The sequence below is a fragment of the Suricata suricatta genome, chromosome 7 (genome assembly GCF_006229205.1).
Source record: "Suricata suricatta isolate VVHF042 chromosome 7, meerkat_22Aug2017_6uvM2_HiC, whole genome shotgun sequence".
NCBI classification, from domain to species: Eukaryota; Metazoa; Chordata; class Mammalia; order Carnivora; family Herpestidae; genus Suricata; species Suricata suricatta.
Window position 1 is genome coordinate 31,258,263 of NC_043706.1, and position 6,684 is coordinate 31,264,946.

Here is a 6,684-nt window from a genome sequence, read left to right on the forward strand (position 1 = left end):
TTCTGTGTGTCTTTCTCTCTGACCCTCCCCTGCTTGTTCTGTCTCTTTCTGTCTCTCAAAAATAAATAAATAAATAAACACTAAAATAATTTAAAAAAGAAAAGAAAGGAATGATAACAGAACACCAGTTATAAATGAATCAAACTTTTTCTTTGGGGCTTTAAAAGCCAAAGACTCCTCCCCTGCTCACACTCTCTCTCTATCTCTCTCAAAAATCCAAAGACTCATGGTATAAGAAAACAGCTTTAAAAGAATAATCGGGGAAAAAAAGGAAAAAAAAATAATTGGAGAGCTGACTTTTTCTCAACATTGTCACACATATCCATACATACTCACACATGCATACACACACACACTGACATGTGTGCATGACCAACTCAAAGGACTAGCCAAAAATCCCTTGAACTTCAGAGTAGAGAGGTCAAGTAGAGCAGGAGCTAGAATGAGTTTCGCCATTGACTTAGATCCTTAGAAACTACTAATGTGTTTTTCTCTTTGCACTTAGCAAGGAAATGTCTTCCTTCGTATTTGATTATGGCATCAATCTGCTTGTGAGGAGATTAAGATTGTTTCAGAAGGAATACTAAGAAGAAAAGAACTAATATGCATTATTGAAATTCAAAATAGTTTTTTTCCAGCAAAACAATAGGCTTGAAAACTGGACTCTGTGAGAGAGAAATAATTTTCTATATTCACTTAGCTCCCATTTAACAAGATCAAGATCCAAAACTAGATTCAAATTTCTACCAAAGTAGGGGTAATTTAGTCTATTGTCTTGGATTTCCTCATCTACTCATGACGACGATGATGACAATACCTACATCAAAGGATTGTTTCCAGAAGGAACTTCTGTCTTCTGAAGTGGCAACTGGAGCTAGGAAACCAAGGATATGGTTTGGAAGGAATAAAAGACAAGCCTGCTGCTTCCTTTCTTGGACATTGAAGAAGATAGCTTCGAGGTAAGAGGGAGGAAAGAATCAAAGAGGCTTAACTTACTTTTGTGGGAACGGCTTCAGAAATATCCAGAAAAGAGAAGAAATCATTGAAGCTGGCACAAATTCGTGCCCAATGTAGATAAGTGGACAAATCAGAGAGATAGTGGACTGTCAGAGAGATAGGGTCTAGTTTGTACTTCCAGTCCTCCAGTGATGAGTATTCACTTGAGAGCCACAGGCCAGCCATGGAGCATGGTGTGGCGGGAAGATCCAAATAGGAAACAGAGGCATGTGGTTTGGGTTGGAGCCTGAATGGGGACATGGTGGAAATTCAAGGGGTCCATTGGGCTTTCAGAGGTATGGGGAGGTTGAGATCAGACCTAGTCAAGAAAGACGTGTGAGGGGGGTGCCTGGGTGACTCAGTCCATTAAGCATCTGACTCTTGATTTTGGCTCAGGTCATGATCTGGCAGTTCATGAGTTCGAGCCCCATGTTGGGCTCTATGCTGACAGCACAGAGCTTGTTTGGAAATCTTTGTCTCCTCTCTCTCTCCTCCTCCACTCCTGCTCTCTCTCTTTCAAAAATAAATAGGGGCGCCTGGGTGGCTCCATCGGTTAAGCGCCCAGCTTCGGCTCAGGTCATGATCTCACGGTTTGTGGGTTCAAGCCCCGCGTCAGGCTCTGTGCTGACTGCTAGCTCAGAGCTTGGAGCCTGCTTCAGATTCTGTATCTCCTTTTCTCTGACCCTCCCTGCTCAAGCTGTCTCTCTCTGTCTCTCAAAAATTAATAAAAAAACATAAAACATTTTTAATAAAAAAAACAAAAAAGCAAAAATAAATAAACTTAAAAAAAAAAAAGACATATGAGATACTGTAAGTGCTGACTTTAGCCAAAGGCCAGCAAGGTGAGCATGACCAAGTGCATCTTGGCCCATAAACCAGAGGAACCAAAAGACACACTGAGAGCATGAGGACCCCAATTCTCATATACCCATCCCTGAGGAGATCGCTTACACCTCTTCTCTCTCTCCACGCACCCCCAACAGCTAGTTAGCAAAAAGCCTGGAAGGAGGCAAGACCTCTGAGAAATCTGAGACTCTGAGCACTTTTACCTAGATAGACTAAAAAGTATCTAACAGCCTGTTTATTCTGTGGTATTGCACTGAAACAACTCCAGCTTTTGATGCCACCCAGTGGATGAAGGTTGTAAGAAAGACCTGGTTGCTTTTGGATAAACTGTATCTCCTCACACCTCTAAGTTGTAGTGGAAGATAACTGATCCTATTACAGAGCTTAGACATTTGTGGGGCCCTCAAAATTGCCTGCAATAGGCAGTTTTTGTTGTGTTACAAACAACTCCAGGATATCAATAGCTTATAACAACAACCAACTATTTTCATGCTTTTGGTGGTAGAAGTTGGCTATGGTTTGGCTTATCCAAGCTGGGCTTGACAGCGAGGGGAGCCTGACTTGGGGCTTGATCCCACACTGTGAGCTCACGGCCTGAAGGGAAGTCAAGAATCTGATGGTTAATTAACTGAGCCAACCAGGAGCCCTGGGCCTTAAAAATTGCTTTTCTAATTAGGGGCGCCTAGCTAGCTCAGCAGGTAGAGTATGTGACTCTTAGTCTCTGACTTATGAGTTCAAGCTCCACCTTGGGCATAAAAATTACTAAAAAGAAAAAAAAAGAGTGAGGGGCCAAGAGGCTCATTGTTTTGTACAAATTATTTGATGGTAGATAAAACACTCCATGAGATTATTGCTTGGATACAGAGTTATAACCAATATTAAAACAAAAACAGCATATACTTTCCCAGAGAAGAGAAAAAAAGAGAGTGTATTTTCCAATTATTTTATAATACTTAATGTAACTTTGTTAATGACATTAGACAAAGACAGTATAAGATAGGAAAACTATAGGTTGATCTCACTAACAAACATAGTTGGGAAAATCCTAAACAAGATTTTTGTAAATCTAACCAAGGTGTGTGTGTGTGTGTGTGTGTAAGTGTGTGCGTGCGCGCACATATACTGCTAACCTGACAATTAAAAGGGGGGAACCCATAAATAATTATTGTATTATTTATAGGGATTTTATTGTCTACCTAGAAAACCCAACGCATTATTAGAATTGATAGGAAGCCTTAGAAATGTTATGGGTATGAGATTAATAAGCAAAAAACCCGATTTTCTTTATACAAGCAGCAGATTAGTAAGAAAATACAATTTTATAAAAGTCCTTTAGAATGCAATATTGATTTGAAAGTAACGGGATAAATCGAACACAAATGTTGGAGAAATTTCTGAGAAAAACGATATCATTTTATTGAAATGTGCTAAAGCAGACGTAAACAAACAGAAAGACATTTCATGTGTTTGGATGAAAAGACTTAGTATTACAACAGTGTCAACTCTCCCCAAAGTAATCCGTAAATCTAACGCAATTCTAATAAAAATCCTTAGTAACACTTTTTCTGGACTTCAAAAACTGATTCCACACGGATGAACAAAGAGCCAAGAACGACTAAGATCTGTGCCTTACTATATATCAAGAATTCTGGCGGGGCCCCCTGGTGGCTCAGTTCTGTAAGCATGGGATTCTTGATTTTGACTGAGGTCATGATCTCTGTGAGATCAAGCCCCACATCAGGCTCTGTGCTGATGGCATGGAGCTTGCTTGGGATTCTCTCTCTCTCTCTCTCTCTCTCTCTCTCGCTCTCGCTCTCTCTTTCTCGCTCTCTCTCTCTCTCTAACTAAACAAATAATAAAATTTAAAAACAAATAAATAATAAATAAACACTAAAAAAAAGACTTATGGCAATTATTTAGTAATGAAGATAGTTGGGTGTTGATACAGGGATAAACTCATAGAGCAATGGACCAGAATGGAAAGCTTGCCAATAATCATGCATGTATATGGACATCCAATACAGACATGGGTAAGTTGTCCTTGTTCTGTGGATGGGATTGAGTATTGCATAAATTGCACTGAGACCATTGGTTTTCCATATGAAAAATCAAAATAAAGGGGCACCTGTGTGGTTCAGTCAGTTAAGCATCTGACCGGCTCAGGTCATGACCTCGGGGTTCATGAGTTTGAGCCCCGCATCAGGTGAGCATGGACCTGCATCAGGTGAGCTTGAGTGATGCTGGGTGAGCATGAGCCCCATCTTGACTGAGCCCCGCATCTCCCTCTCTCTCTCTTCCTCTGCCCCTCACTCACTTGTGCCCTCTTTTTCTCTCTCTCTCAAACACACACACACACACACACACACACACACACACACACACAACAACTAGATTTCTATCTCATTTCATACAGAGAAAGGAGGCCCAACTGGATTAAAGTCCTAAATGGAAAAGCAAAAATTTTAAACTTTCAGAGAAAAATATAGGATAGCAGATTTTTGGGATAAGATAAAATTTCTAAAATAAGATACTTGAAAAGCCCAAGTCCAAAGGGGAAAAAATTGATAAATTTGTCTACGTTAAAATTTAAAACTTCTGGGGCACTTAGCTGGCTCAGTTCAAAGAGCATGAGACTCCTGATCTTGGAGTTGTCAGTTCAAGCCCCACATTGGGGCTTGAGATTAAGTAGAGATTACTTAAAGATAAATCTTTTAAAAAAGAAATCAAAGTCATTATACATAGAGCTTTGAAAAACAAATTAACAACAAAACACTGGTCAACTCTGAGAAGAGTTAACAGAGTAGTAAAGCAATAGGATAATGAGGGAGACTTTTTATTGGTTACTTTTTTTAAAGGTGAAATTCACATAGCATGCAGTTAACCATTTTAAGTGTATATTCACAATGTTAATGTAACCACTGCCTTCCTCTAATCACCCCATAAACACGCTTTATATCCATTAAGTAATCCTATAACCCCTAACTTCATCACCCTCTGACCTCTCTTCTGCTTTTTAAGTTTATTTATTTATTTTGAGAGAGAGAGAGAGAGAGAGAGAGAGAGAGAGAGAGAGGTGCGAGGGAGGGAAGGGCAGAGAGAGCTGTCAGCACATAGCCCTATGCAGGGCTCTATCTTGCAAACCCTGAGGTCATGATCTGAGCCGGAATCAAGAGCCAGACATTCAACCACGTGAGCCAGCCAGGAACCCCCACCTCCTCCCCCCTTTTTAAAGTTTATTCTGCATTTTATCTCTATGGATTTGCATATTCTGTATAACAATATAAAAAGGAATCACACAATGTGACTTTTGGTATCTGGCTGCTTAGACTTATAATTCAGGGTTCATCAAAGTAGCATATATTAGTACTACATTTCTTTTTTATGGTTAAATACTATTCCATTCTATGTATATATCATAATGTGTTTATCGGTTCATCAGTTCATGGACACTTGGGCTGTTTCCACCTTTTTGGCTATTAGAAATAATGCTGCTATAAACATTCTTGCACAACTTTCTGTGTGGACATATGCTTTTATTTCTTGAGTACATTTGCTGGCTCATGTCAAGAATAAACAAGGCTGGGGGCGACTGGGTGGCTCAGTTGGTTGAGCGTCCGACTTCAGCTCAGGTCAGATCTCACCGTTTGTGGGTTTGAGCCCCACGTCGGGCTCTGTGCTAACAGCTAGCTCAGAGCCTGGAGCCTGTCTTCAGATTCTGTGTGTCCCTCTCTCTCTCTGACCCTCCTCTGCTTGTGATCTGTCTCTCTCTGTCTTTCAAAAATAAATAAATGTTAAAAATTTTAAAACAAAAGAATAAACAAAGCTGGACACTACTTAAAGTGGTAAGGACAAGGGCACCTGGATGGCTCAGTCGGTTGAGCATCCGCTTTGGCTCAGGTCATGATCTCACAGTTTGTGGGTTTGAGCCCTGCATCAGGCTCTTTGCTGACAGCTAGCGCAGAGCCTGGAGCCTGTCTTCCGATTCTGTGTGTGTGTCTCTCTCTCTCTCTGACCCTCCCCTGCTCACACTGTCTCTCTCGCTCTCTCAAAAATAAATAAAACATTTAAAAAATGTTTTTAAAAAAGGTAAAGACAGATTTTAGTCAGTAAAATACTATTGCAGTAGGGAAAAGAGTCTAGCATGAATGAAACTCAACTTTGATTCGTACAGAGGTTACTGGGCATTTTAAAGGGAGAATGAGGGGATAGGGAGGGGGTGAGCGGCAACTTTGTAGAGCCAGGAAGTGAAAAAATTACAAAAAGCAGGAAGCAGGGAGTTTGTCCATGTGAAATCCATTTGGGTTTATTAACTGGCGCTTATCCAGGATAGGCTGGGAGGCAGGGGTCCTATCTTCAGGCATCAGCAGGAACAAACAGCAAATTCTTTTGGCAGCTTTGAGTGTTCTCAGGCAGGTGCTTTAAGGGGGTCAAGGGTCATCACAAGGATGTGGCCTTGAGCAGTTAGAAACGATGTTAGCATTTGTTTAAGTCTTTATAGGTCTAGATGGAAAGGGCTTAGAGAAAAAACCTGGCTAGAGTTCGGTCAAGGAGAGAATCTTTTTTAGTCATAGTGCAATTCTATATTGAACATTAACATATTTTGAAGAACCCTGGTTATCTTTGTGTGCCTCCTGAAAAACATGTGAAGCTATTGCTATTCCAAAAAGTAATAATAAAAAGTGCATTATAGTAGACATCACATATAGGCATGTAACCAAGAAGAATTACTATCTAGAATTCATAGAAAGCTTCCACAGATCAATATGAAACAGACAATAAACCCCACAGAAAAAGTGAAGACAGGACAAAAGACAATTCCTCAAAGAAGAAACAAAAACTGTC